We start from the raw sequence: 11,782 nt of genomic DNA, 5'->3' as shown, positions 1-11,782 counted from the left end.
TCCTACTCCCAAACCCAACAAGAGCGTCGTATTCATCTCCCACTTCCTCTGAGGGCTAGGCTTCAGTCTTAGTCCCTTCGTTAGAGGGCTCATGTTCTATCACGGGTTAGATTTTCACGATCTAGCTCCAAATTCCTTCCTTCACATCTCGATGTTCATTGTTGTGTGCGAGGCCTTCCTCCGCATTACCCCACATTTTGGCCTATGGCTCAAAGCCTTCCATGTGAAGCCGAAGATGATTGACGGGCGACACACGGAGTGCGGAGGCGCTATAATAAGCAAAGGTGTCAATGCTTCATGGCCAAAGGGATCCTTCCTGGAAGTTTCTGACCTATGGCAACGGGAGTGGTTTTACATCACCGCGCCTCGAGGGAGTAAGTGGGCGGCCGCCCCGGCCTTCCGCCCTGCCCCTCCGCCACAGCTTGCATCATGGGTCAACAAGGGGCTAGACTGGGGATCGGTTAATGACGTGCCGGTGTTGCAAAGCCGCATTCGGGATCTCCTCAAGAGGGATATTAATCTCGTCAAAGTAATTCAAATAATGCTAGTCCGTCGGGCCCTGCCATGCCAACGTCGATCTCTCCGCATGTGGGAGTTTAACCCGGAAGGACCGCGAACCATTCAGCACTTCTTCGGTGTAACGCTCGAAGGGATGTATCGATTATTCTTCGGATCACGGATAAAGTGTCCGGACACAACAGAGGATGCGGGCCTCAACTGCAACCGTCCATACACCCAGGTAAGTAAATCCGCGACCGGACATGTTGTCATTATTACAACATTATTCTAAAAAACCACCCTCGGCCAGGACTAGATAAGAAAGGCGGGGAGGATCAGGTGTTCGGCCCCTCTTCCCGAAGACTCGCCGGATCCCGTACTAACTAGGATGCTGGCTCGCGCACCTTATCAAGTGCCATCAGGGGAGCACGAGGAGAGGAATGGGGAAGCCAAGAGCGGACTTCATACTGGAGGTACGTCACGCATCCTAACCGGGGAAATTAGCACCCCCCATGTCGGAGGATGAACAGCGGGAGATTCTAGCATCCCCTCTCCCCGTAGGAAGAGAAGGACCAGTCCCAAAGACCTGGAAGAAGAGGTCTCAAAATGAGGGAAGAAACCTGCATCAGGGGTCCCTACCCCAAAGGGCAACATTGTTGCACAACGCCCACAGGGGGGCCCGCCGTTAACCGAGCCATAAGTGAACAAAGGTGTCTAATAATCATACCCCGTTCTTTTCCTGAGAATAATGACCGAGACATATGTTTTGCAGTTCAGCTCATAGCCTCCCTCCACAATGTTCGTCATCGGGGGATCTTCTTCCAGAGATGATGGATAGCGAAACGCCTCCTCACACCTCTCCGCCTCATGAGGCGGATGATCCTGAAGTGTCGTCCCGGAGGATCTCTCCCGATCTGCAAAGACCAGAAGGTAACTCTTCGGCCGCCCGAAGTCCGGGGTTTTCGGCTCCTAGAGAGACTAACAGGAAAAGCTCCGAATTGTCCGATATACAACCGGACACATTGACAGGTCTTCTGCAGCAAGCGGCTATCTCAGAGGCACATCATACCTTAATGGTTACGGTGGTTAAGAAGATGTCATCTGTAAAAAGCGTGATGAATGAAGCTTTTACGAGCCCACTAAGAGGCTTTGATTGTACCATACATGCAAGGTGTACATTGTATAGATAGTAGCCCCTAAGACTCTGTTTGCCATCCGGACGAGGTGAGCAGAGGATCATAGTCTCAGGTAATGACAGTGTTGATTTTGTACGCAAGCGGTGGCAGATCCGGCGGCTGACCAGACTGCTGAATTTGCCAAACTGAAGCGACAACTTGACGTGGCGGATGTGGACGTCATGCTTGTGAATAAGCGGCTTGACGAGGCACAGGGTATGTATATTTGGGTGGCTAGCAAATATTAATAAGAGCATGATGCTGGTATTTATAGTATGCTTTGACTGTAGATGGAGCTGCCATCGTGGAGACCCTTCGGACAGAACTTGCCCGGGCCAAGGAGCAAGCCAGAAGAAGTGATGCGGCCGCCCTGAAGGCAGCCGAAGAATTAAAAGCCGAACAGGCTGCCCATCGCCAGAGTGAGGATAAAATAGCCAACATGGCTCTTGAGCTGAAAAATGCCGCCAGCCGATATGAGCTTCTCGAAAGGGAAAACCAAACGAAGATGGCTGACCTAAAGAAGGCCTTGCAAGCAGCAAAGGAAACTCGCTCTGAAATCATAGGGGTGCGGGAGGAGCTTTGGCAAGCCGGTGATATTGCGTCTCGGAAGCCCTTTTTATCGCGAACGAACTTCGGCGATCCGAAGTTGTCAGATTCTGGGTTCCGGCAGACCCTTGAGGTACGAACTCTGGGGTGCGCACGGAGGTTTCGCCTTCTACCTACCTGTTCCTCGCCGAATCGCTAGGAACTAAAACTACGAGAAGAGCAACACAAGAGACACAGGGTTTATACTGGTTCAGGCCACCATTGTGGTGTAATACCCTGCTCTAGTGTGTGGTGTGGTAGATTGCCTCTTGGGCTGATGATGAACAATACAAGGAAGAATAGGCTCGCTCTCTTTTGTCGGTCGGATGGATCGATCTGTCTACCCTGTGGGTGGCTAGTCCTATTTATAGGCGAAGGCCCTAGGCCTCTTCCCAAATATTGAGTGGGAAGGGCGCCAACAAGTGGCCAATTTGAAGGGGAACATCTAGTACACTCATCCTGACTAAAGTTGGTCCTCGCCTGTCAAAGGCTCTGGTGGTGACGCCGACTTGGGCTCCGTGGTGACCTCCATCCTGCCGTTGGACTGGTCTTTGTCTTGTTGCACCGAAATGGATGCCTTTGCTTGATGCTCTCGCCTGCGCTTGCTCCCCTTACACCAAAGAGGAAAGAAGGACACTGCGCGGGCCGGCGCCCGTCCGGCGCCCTTGGTCGTCATGGCTTGCATCATGGGCACCTCGCGAGGTACCCCGCCTTGAACTCTCCGCCTCCTCGTCAGCCGGCCTGACGAGGCCGTGCCTGAGGAAGCTCCTTGTCATCCGCCCTGCGAGGCTTGGCCCCTCGCGAGGGTCTTGAGCTTGTGCTGGTGAAGATGGGCCGTGCTAGGCCCCCCTTTGAGCCACGCCGCAGGCCGCAGGCAGGCAAGTCTGGGGACCCCCATTCCCAGAATGCCGACAGTAGCCCCCGGGCCCAAGGCGCGCCCGAACTTGGCTGAGCAGAGAGGCGAAAAGGCAAGTGCGAAGCGTCGCGGGCCCTAACAGCCTGCGGCCTTGGGCACCGCGTGGCGGTTGATTGGACGTGGGCAGCTCTGCTCCCCCATGACGCCTCGGCAACCGCACGAACTGACAAGTCCCTGCATGCAAAAACCGGTCATGATTACCTGCGATCATGGAGGCCGACGGTTGGCCTCCTCATGTTATAAGTACTGAACGGCGCAGGCCATTCTAGTCCATCTTCCTCTGCAACTTCTCTTCCCCTTCATCTTCGCCACTGCTTCGCCTCCGCAATGGCTCCGATACGTCGGCTCTCTGCAGAAGAGAAGGGAAAGGCCCCCCGAGAGGGTCCTGACCCGCTTCCGCCGAAGAAGCGGTTGGTCCTCTGCCGCCGAGATGAGGGCGTGCGACAGGAGGTGTCGAGGCCTTGGTGCGAGCGACCGCCGCCAGGGTTCCCGCTGCCCTTGTACGCCCACCTTGAAGGCTCTGCAGGAACTGACGCCGAGCGGCATGGACGACGCCGCCGTCGGCGCTGGCGGGTCACAGTGGTGCACGTTGTCCCTCCTGGAATCCACGCCGAGGGCTCCTCCCGAGAGTTTGTGCTCCACACCACCATGCCTCCTCGATCTTGGATTCACCTTCCTCCTTCCTTCGCCTTTGAGATCCCATCGAGGGGGCCTTTCCGGCTCTGGCTGCAGCACACCGACTGCCAGGCCCCCGTGACCGATGCGGATGTCGAGGTCGTCGCTCCAGGTAAGGTCTTCATGACCCATGACTGGGGCGAGATCGCCCGGGTTTGTGGGACGAGGGGCGCCCTCGTGATCCACTTGATGTTCGATGGCGCTTCCATGATGCTCTTCAAGGTCTTCGACGAAGATGGGCGCCGGCTGGAGTGCTGCCCCAGAGGCAGCGGCTGGAGCTCCGGAGCAACGAGGACCCGGCCTGCCGCTCGCCCTTCCAGCAGCTCCTCCGGTGGCAGCGGACGCCTCGAAGGATCTAGCGACTCCGGAGACGAGCGACGACAGCTACGAGCGCCCGAGCCTGCACCGCCCTCGGAGCAGGATGGGCTCGCTAGGCCGCCGCCGCCTCTGATCTGGATGAGGCTGGCGCCGGGCCTCACGCGGCCCACTGTTGATGATGGCGTCTGTCGTCGAAGTTCCTGTAGTCAGGGTTCTTTTAGGATTCGCGTCTTTTGTCCCTGCGAGGAGCCAAAACACACCCCGTGGGGGCTTGTAAGGTGTTTGTAGTTCCTTTTGTTAATATGATCATTATCGTGAAGCAGTGCGAGATGTTGATTCCATCTTAGCTTAGTTTCTTCCTTTCGAACTTCATGAGGGCTTGGTGCTCTGCGCCGACAGGTCCCGATCCCAAGGCGGCTTCAGCCGTCGCTGGTATGCCAGGTCACGATGCCGTGGTCAAGGCCAGGAGGTGAGCGGTCCGGGGTCCAGTAAGAGCCCCTGAGTCACGATGCTCGGGAGGTCCCCTTTAGCGCTCAAGCAGCCATCGTTCGGTGAGAAAGGAACGTGACGTTGCTAACACGGGATCGCATTGGATGTGGTGACGGTGCAACGATAGCTAGTGTTTCCGGAGGGTGACTTATCTCGGGAGTCAGGAACTGCTTCCTGGTGCAGCGCTAGGTCCATGCATTGTCCGCCGAGGGATTGCCTGGCGAGGGCCATGCGCGCCTCTTCCTCCTCGACTTTGCTCCCCTGTCTGCTCTACGTCCTCGGGTCCTGGCTCTCGAGCTGGTCCCAGCCGTCGCTGGTATGCCAGGTTGCGATGCCGTGGACAAGGCCAGAGGGTGAGGGCTGGAGAGCCAGTAGGAGCCCTGAGTCGCGATGCTCAGGTACCCCCCCCCTTCAACGTGCAAGCGGTTCACGCGGACGAGAGTGAAGATGACAGCATGAGGGCCTCACCCGGCGCTCATCCTTGGAGGGATCCTGCAAGTCCACCACGAAAAGAGCGAAAGTCCTCTATGACAAGCGGCGGTCAGCCGTTAGTTGCTTTGGAGGGGCGGCGAGGCGCTAAAGGCCTGATGAGGTGTATGGGGGCACCCGCGAGCCAGCGCGGGACTCACGGGGCCCTACCCCTAGGCGGGTTGCGCCTGGCTCTGGGCATTATCTTGGAGCGTGTTCCTGCAAATTTGGCTAGATGCCGATGCTCTACGTCCTCGGGTCCCGGCTCTCGGGCTGGTCTCAGTCGTCGCTGGTATGCCGGGGCGCGATGCCGTGGGCAGACCAGAGGGTGAGGGCCGGAGAGCCGGTAGGAGCCCTGAGTCGCGATGCTCAGGCACCCCCCCCCTTTAACGCGCAAGCTGGGTTAGATGTCGAAACTCTACGTCCTCGGGTCCCCGCTCTCGGGCTGGTCTCAGCCGTCGCTGGTATGCCGGGGCGCGATGCCGTGGGTAGACCAGAGGGTGAGGGCCGGAGAGCCGGTAGGATCCCTGAGTCACGATGCTCAGGTGCCCCCCCCCTTTAACGCGCAATCTTGCGACATCTTGGAAGAAAAAAGGTACCATGAACAGGCACCAAACAACAAGCATGACGGGTCGAAAACATGGCCCTAAGATAAATGCAAGAGGGGTACATGCCACTGGGTCTGACCTGAGCGGCTTGGGGATAATGCAGCCCGAGGGGCGCCCCCAGCAGAGCGAGCTAAGAACATGAAATAAAAGAGATACATGCCACAGGGACGGACCCACGCGGCCTGGGAATAATGCAGCCCTGAGGGCGCTCCTAGCTGGAAATGAAACTAGAAAGATGTCACCTGATGACGCTGAAGACGAACGGGTGTTGATGCAGCAGACCCGGTGGGCTGCGGGAGCAGATCCTCACGAGCCCCTAGGCCCTAGGGCCTCGGGAGGCTCCTGAGGCGCTGGTGGCTCCTCGCGGACCATCTCCATCTCCACCAGGGCTGTGGACCGCCTGACCCCTTGAGCCTCCAGGATGGCCCATATGATGCGCTGGTACACCGCAGCCGTGCTCGGCAAGCCGTAAGGCATGCGAACGTAGCTGTGGGGCGGGCCCTTGCAGCGTCCCACTCGCGAAGGCCAGAGGCGCTCCTGAGACGCGGCCTGGTTGAGCCCTGGTATGTCGATGTAGACGCGCAGCCCGCCATCCTCGCCTGCATGGGGGGCCACAGCAGGTAAGCGGCGGCTGCCTCTCATGACCCTTGACTCCTGCAGCTCCTGAATGGCCTTGCTGACGAACTCCTGAGGGTTTGGCCCTCCTTGCCTTGCTCCTTCTTGATGGAAATGTGCTTTGAAGCACGCCTCCACGTGGTGCCCAAGCGCCTCCCTCGTGACCTTGGCGAGGTCAACGGCCCTCCAGGGGAGAGCCCCCGAGCCCTGCCTGAGGAGGGCGCTGGGCGCGCTTCCCTATGCGATGGCAGGAGGTTCCCCCTAAGTAGGCATGGGCCCAGAGGGACCTGCCTCCTGAGGGGCCGGGCCGGTCGATGTCTTCTTCTTCTTGGGGGCGGCCTCGGGAAGCCTCCTGCTTCCGCGATCCGGGTCTTCCAGCGATGCGGCCTGAAAGGCTCTCTCCAGGGAGCAAACTGCGTCTCTCTCTTCACAGGGCACCGTGATGACTCCGCCACTTCCTGGCATCTTGAGGACGTTGTAGCCGTGGTGGGTTACGGCCATGAACTTGGCCAGCGCTGGGTACCCGAGGATGGCGTTGTACGGCAGGCGAATGTGGGCGACGTCGAAGTCGATGAGCTCGGTGCGGTAGTTGTCGCGCGCCCCGAAGGTGACAGGGAGGCGGACCTGCCCAATCGGGACCGTGGAGCCGCCGGTGACTCCGGAGAAAGGCTTGGTGGGCTGAAGCTGACTGTAGGGTACTTGGAGATTGTTGAATGTTTCCACGGACAGGACGTTGAGCCCTGCCCCGCCATCGATGAGGGTCTTGGTGACTAGCACGTTGCTGATGATTGGGGAACAAAGCATCGGGAGGACTCCGGCTGTGGCCGCGCACTTGAGCTGATCCGCTGAGCTGAACGTGATGGCGCACGCCGACCACCTGAGAGGGCGCGTGGCCTCGAGCTTGGGGAGGACTGCATTCACTTCGCGGGCGAATTGCTTGAAGATGCGCTGAGAGGCTGGGGCTTGAGCTCCGCCTAGGATGCAGGCGATCGCACGTGGTTCCTGGAAGCCCCCAGCCCCTTCGTCCTGATGACGGTCCTCATTTCTCCTTGGCTGCGGCGGTAGCGGAGGGAGGCATGCGTTACCTTGCGGGCGATCCTCGCGAGGCTGATCCCTCCAGCCTCCCTCGCAAGGCGGGTCCTGCCAGCGATCCTCGCGAGGTTGGTCGCGCCACCCTTGATGTGGGTCGCGGTCTTCCCAGCGTCCTGCGTTCCTTCCTCCTCCTCGTCCGTAGCCCCGGTCATTGCGGTCGGGACGCCGGCCAGTCCGTCCTTCACGCACGGCCCTGAGCTCTTGGCATTCATTGGTGTTATGGGTGTGGAGGTCGTGGTACACGCAGTACCGACTGCCCTTGGAGGATTCGGGCTGATCTCTGCCCCGCTTGGTGTCTAGTTCTGCCGCGAGTACGGTAGCCCCCTTGCGCTTCACGTCCTTGGCCTTGGGCTTCTTCTCTTCAGGGTCTGCGGTAGGCAATTCGAGGAGGGCGAGACGCTCTTCCTCAGCCCTGGCGCACTTGGTCGCCAGGTTGAACAGCTCCAAGGAAGTGCACAGATCTTCATGCATTGCGAGCTCCTCCTTCATTTTGGCGTCACGTACGCCGTCAGAGAAGGCTGAGATGATGGCCTCCTCGGTCACCTTGGGAATCTTGAGGCGCGCGTTGTTGAAGCGTTGGATGTACTTCTGCAGGGTTTCCCCTGGTTGCTGCTTGATGCGGCGCATGTCGCTCACGGCGGGTGGCCGGTCGCGAGTACCCTGGAAGTTGGCGATGAAGCGGGTGCGCATCTCGTCCCAGGAAGAGATCGTGCCTGGGGCCAAGTTCAGGATCCAGGCGCGGGCCCCGTCCTTGAGAGCCATGGGGAATCAGTTCGCCATGACCTTCTCGTCTCTGTTGGCAGCCTCGATGCCCATCTCGTAGAGCTAGAGGAACTCTGCAGGGTCTGTCGTGTCGTCGTAGCGAGGAGGTAGGTCTGGCTTGAACTTGCCGGGCCACGCGACGGTGCATAGCTCGGTGGTGAAGGCGCGGCAGCCTGACGTGGCCACAGGAGGCCTTGGAGGACGAAGGGCTCGGTCTTGCGGGTCCCCGTGCGCCGCAGTTGGGTGCAGCGCGGGGTCTTGACGTGCTGGAGCAGGAGCGTGGTCGGGACGAGCCGGAGCAGGGAGCACTCGGGCAGCTTCTCGTGGGCGAGGGACCTCTTGGCAGCTCTGCTCCTGCCGCGCTGGTTCCTGACGGGGCGGGTTCCGCCCAGGTGCCGCGCGCCTTGGAGCCAGGGCGCCTTCTTGAGGGGGAGGCAGCTGAGGTGCCCCAGGAGCTTCATTGCCCGCGCATGGCGGGGCGCGGTGCAGCGAGAAGGATGTTGCGGGGGAGCCCCCAGCGGCGCGGACGAGTTCGCCGACTCGGTCGAGCCATTCTTCGTAGACATCGATGACTGGGCGGTAGCGCAGGAGCTCGTTTGCCACGATGAGCGCAGCTCGAGCCTCCATGGCCGCGCGGGGCGCACGGGATGAAGAACCAGCGGGGGTGAGTGAGGTCGTAGCGGTGCGGCCGTCTCGCCTCATGGACGGGTACTGGGACGATGCTTGCTGCTCGTTACCCGCCGGGCCGGTGGCGGCGTTGACGGCAGGCGACGGGGAACGACGAGGGCACCCGCCGATGGGAGCCGTCTGGGCGACGCGGGAAGCGAGGGCGGCTCGGCGCTCGGTGCGAACCCGGCGTGTGTCAGACATGGTCGTGACGGTCGGAGAAGAACAGGACGACAGAAGAAGAATTCCGGAGCACCCCTACCTGGCGCGACAAATGTCAGATTCTGGGTTCCGGCAGACCCTTGAGGTTCGGACTCTGGGGTGCGCACAGAGGTTTCACCTTCTACCTAGCTGTTCCTCGCTGAATCGCTAGGAACTAAAACTACGAGAAGAGCAACACAAGAGACACAGGGTTTATACTGGTTCAGGCCACCATTGTGGTGTAATACCCTACTCCAGTGTGTGGTGTGGTGGATTGCCTCTTGGGCTGATGATGAACAATACAAGGAAGAACAGGCTCGTGAGGGTCTGTTCTTGTGGTCTCTATCTTTTGCCGGTCGGATGGATCGATCTGTCTACCCTGTGGGTGGCTACTCCTATTTATAGGCGAAGGCCCTGGGCCTCTTCCCAAATATTGAGAGGGAAGGGCGCCAACAAGTGGCCAATTTGAAGGGGAACATCTAGTACACTCATCCTGACTAAAGTTGGTCCTCGCTTGTCAAAGGCTCTGGTGGTGACGCCGACTTGGGCTCCGTGGTGACCTCCATCCTGCCGTTGGACTGGTCTTTGTCTTGTTGCACCGAAATGGATGCCTTTGCTTGATGCTCTCGCCTGCGCTTGCTCCCCTTGCACCAAAGAGGAAAGAAGGACACTACGCGGGCCGGCGCCCGTCCGGCGCCCTTGGTCGTCATGGCTTGCATCATGGGCACCTCGCGAGGTACCCCGCCTTGAACTCTCCGCCTCCTCGTGAGCCGGCCTGACGAGGCCATGCCTGAGGAAGCTCCTTGTCGTCCGCCCCGCGAGGCTTGGCCCCTCACGAGGGTCTTGAGCTTGTGCTGATGAAGATGCGCCGTGCTGGGCCCCCTTTGAGCCACGCCGCAGGCCGCAGGCAGGCAAGTCTAGGGACCCCCGTTCCCAGAACACCGACAGAAGTATGCCCCTCTTGATCAATTGTGGAGTTCTTCATACGCATACTTGGATTTAGCAAAGAGTGCTGCTGATGCGACGGAGTATTTCAAGGATCGAAAAGATCATGAGGTGGAAAGATTGTTCTGGTCGCAGTTTAGTGCTCCAAGGCGTCCGCTGCTGTTGAATGAGCAGATGGCCAAGTGGGCCGAGCTCCACAGGTTATCCGGGCTTGCCATGAAGGCCGTTGTGGATCACCTGTGGCCGAAGGAACCAAGTCCGGATAGTTATTTTGGTTTGGTGCAACGATTTATTCGTGTTGTGCCGCATATCGACGCTGTCAAGAGGTCGGCGTGCATAGAGGGTGCGCGTATGGCCCTTGCCCGTGTTAAGACGTATTGGGCCAAGATGGAGGCCACCGATATCACAACCAGGGGTCCGCCCGGGGGCCAGGACTCGCCCGAACACTATTTTTAAGAAGTCTTAGAAGGTGCCCGTTTAATAGAGGCTCGGTGCTCAAAGAATACCATGTTCTAGTGACATGTATCTTGATTGTAAAAACAATGGTTTTGATAATAAAGGATATATTTATACTTTTGCCCATAAAGTATTGTAGTGCCTCATGTGCGGCCGCTTATGTATATATGTATATAACCTGAAAGTTTGCAGTCGTCGGCTTCAGCCCCCACGCATATAATGCGGGGGTGTTCGGCAAAGCGCGTAATCACACTTGATCCAACGTCTTGGTCCATTAAGGAGGTGGTAGCGCGGCAAACAAGGCAATCGGACTATATAGCTTTAACACTTTCACTTAGCCATAGGAGTCTGACGGTGGGGCTACTATATAGCCCCTGGTATGTCCGCGCTCATCCAAATATGGTGCGTGTACATATGTGACCGTGAAACCGGTCCTTCGTTAATGCGGAGGAATCGCGAAGATTCCGCTGAGTCATCGAGTGGTTGACGTCTCTCACTTTATCATGACAGTTAGTTTTCAGCTTTCTCTACTGAGGTGCTCATCCAGATGAACCAGGGCACAATCGTAGTAGTTCTCCTGGTGCTACCTTAGCCGATAGAGCGGAACGTAAGGTAGCAAAACACGAGAGCCGGGAAAACCCAACTATTGACCAAAGACATGATTCGGGGCTGATGCATATAAGGCCAAACTCGCGATGCCGAACACTCCCGAAGGTATTCGTACTTTTCAACATATACTGGGCTGACTACCTCCCTCGATAATGATCCCTGAATTTCCGGGTACATGCATTAATCCGGCGTGACAAAAGAGCGGTTGTGGTGAGGCATAAATCCCAGAAACACATTAGTTGCTGCCCTTGTAACATCGATTTTAGATCGGTGAATCATAAACTTGCCGATAACACCGGTATCCCTCTTGGTTATTTTAAGTTCCAGGAGGGTCTGAGGCAACGAGAGACAATAAAAAAGGTTTACATAGGGTCTTAATCTAAAAAGAAACCTTTGAACGGGGCCCTGCTGCACGTCTGTGCCTTTGTCTCCGTTGTGCCGTATCCTGGAAGGGTGTAGCACGATGGTCATCTGTAAAAAAACAGGTGAGAGAATTTGGTGTGACCGTGCGAAAAGTTGATTATTCTTAATGAACCATGAGAGTTCGATCTATTGAGTATTAATAGGGTCCAGCCGAACTATGGACCCTTTGCATGCGTGCAGCCCCTAGTACCACTTGTGGGGGCCTAGCCATTAGTCAAGCTTAGGTTTATCTGGGCTGTTTACAACTAGTGGTGCACCGGACACGTCTAGCCGTGTCCGTG

Source organism: Triticum aestivum, chromosome 5B, assembly GCF_018294505.1.
Source record: "Triticum aestivum cultivar Chinese Spring chromosome 5B, IWGSC CS RefSeq v2.1, whole genome shotgun sequence".
NCBI classification, from domain to species: Eukaryota; Viridiplantae; Streptophyta; class Magnoliopsida; order Poales; family Poaceae; genus Triticum; species Triticum aestivum.
Note: the sequence above shows the minus strand (reverse complement) of the source record.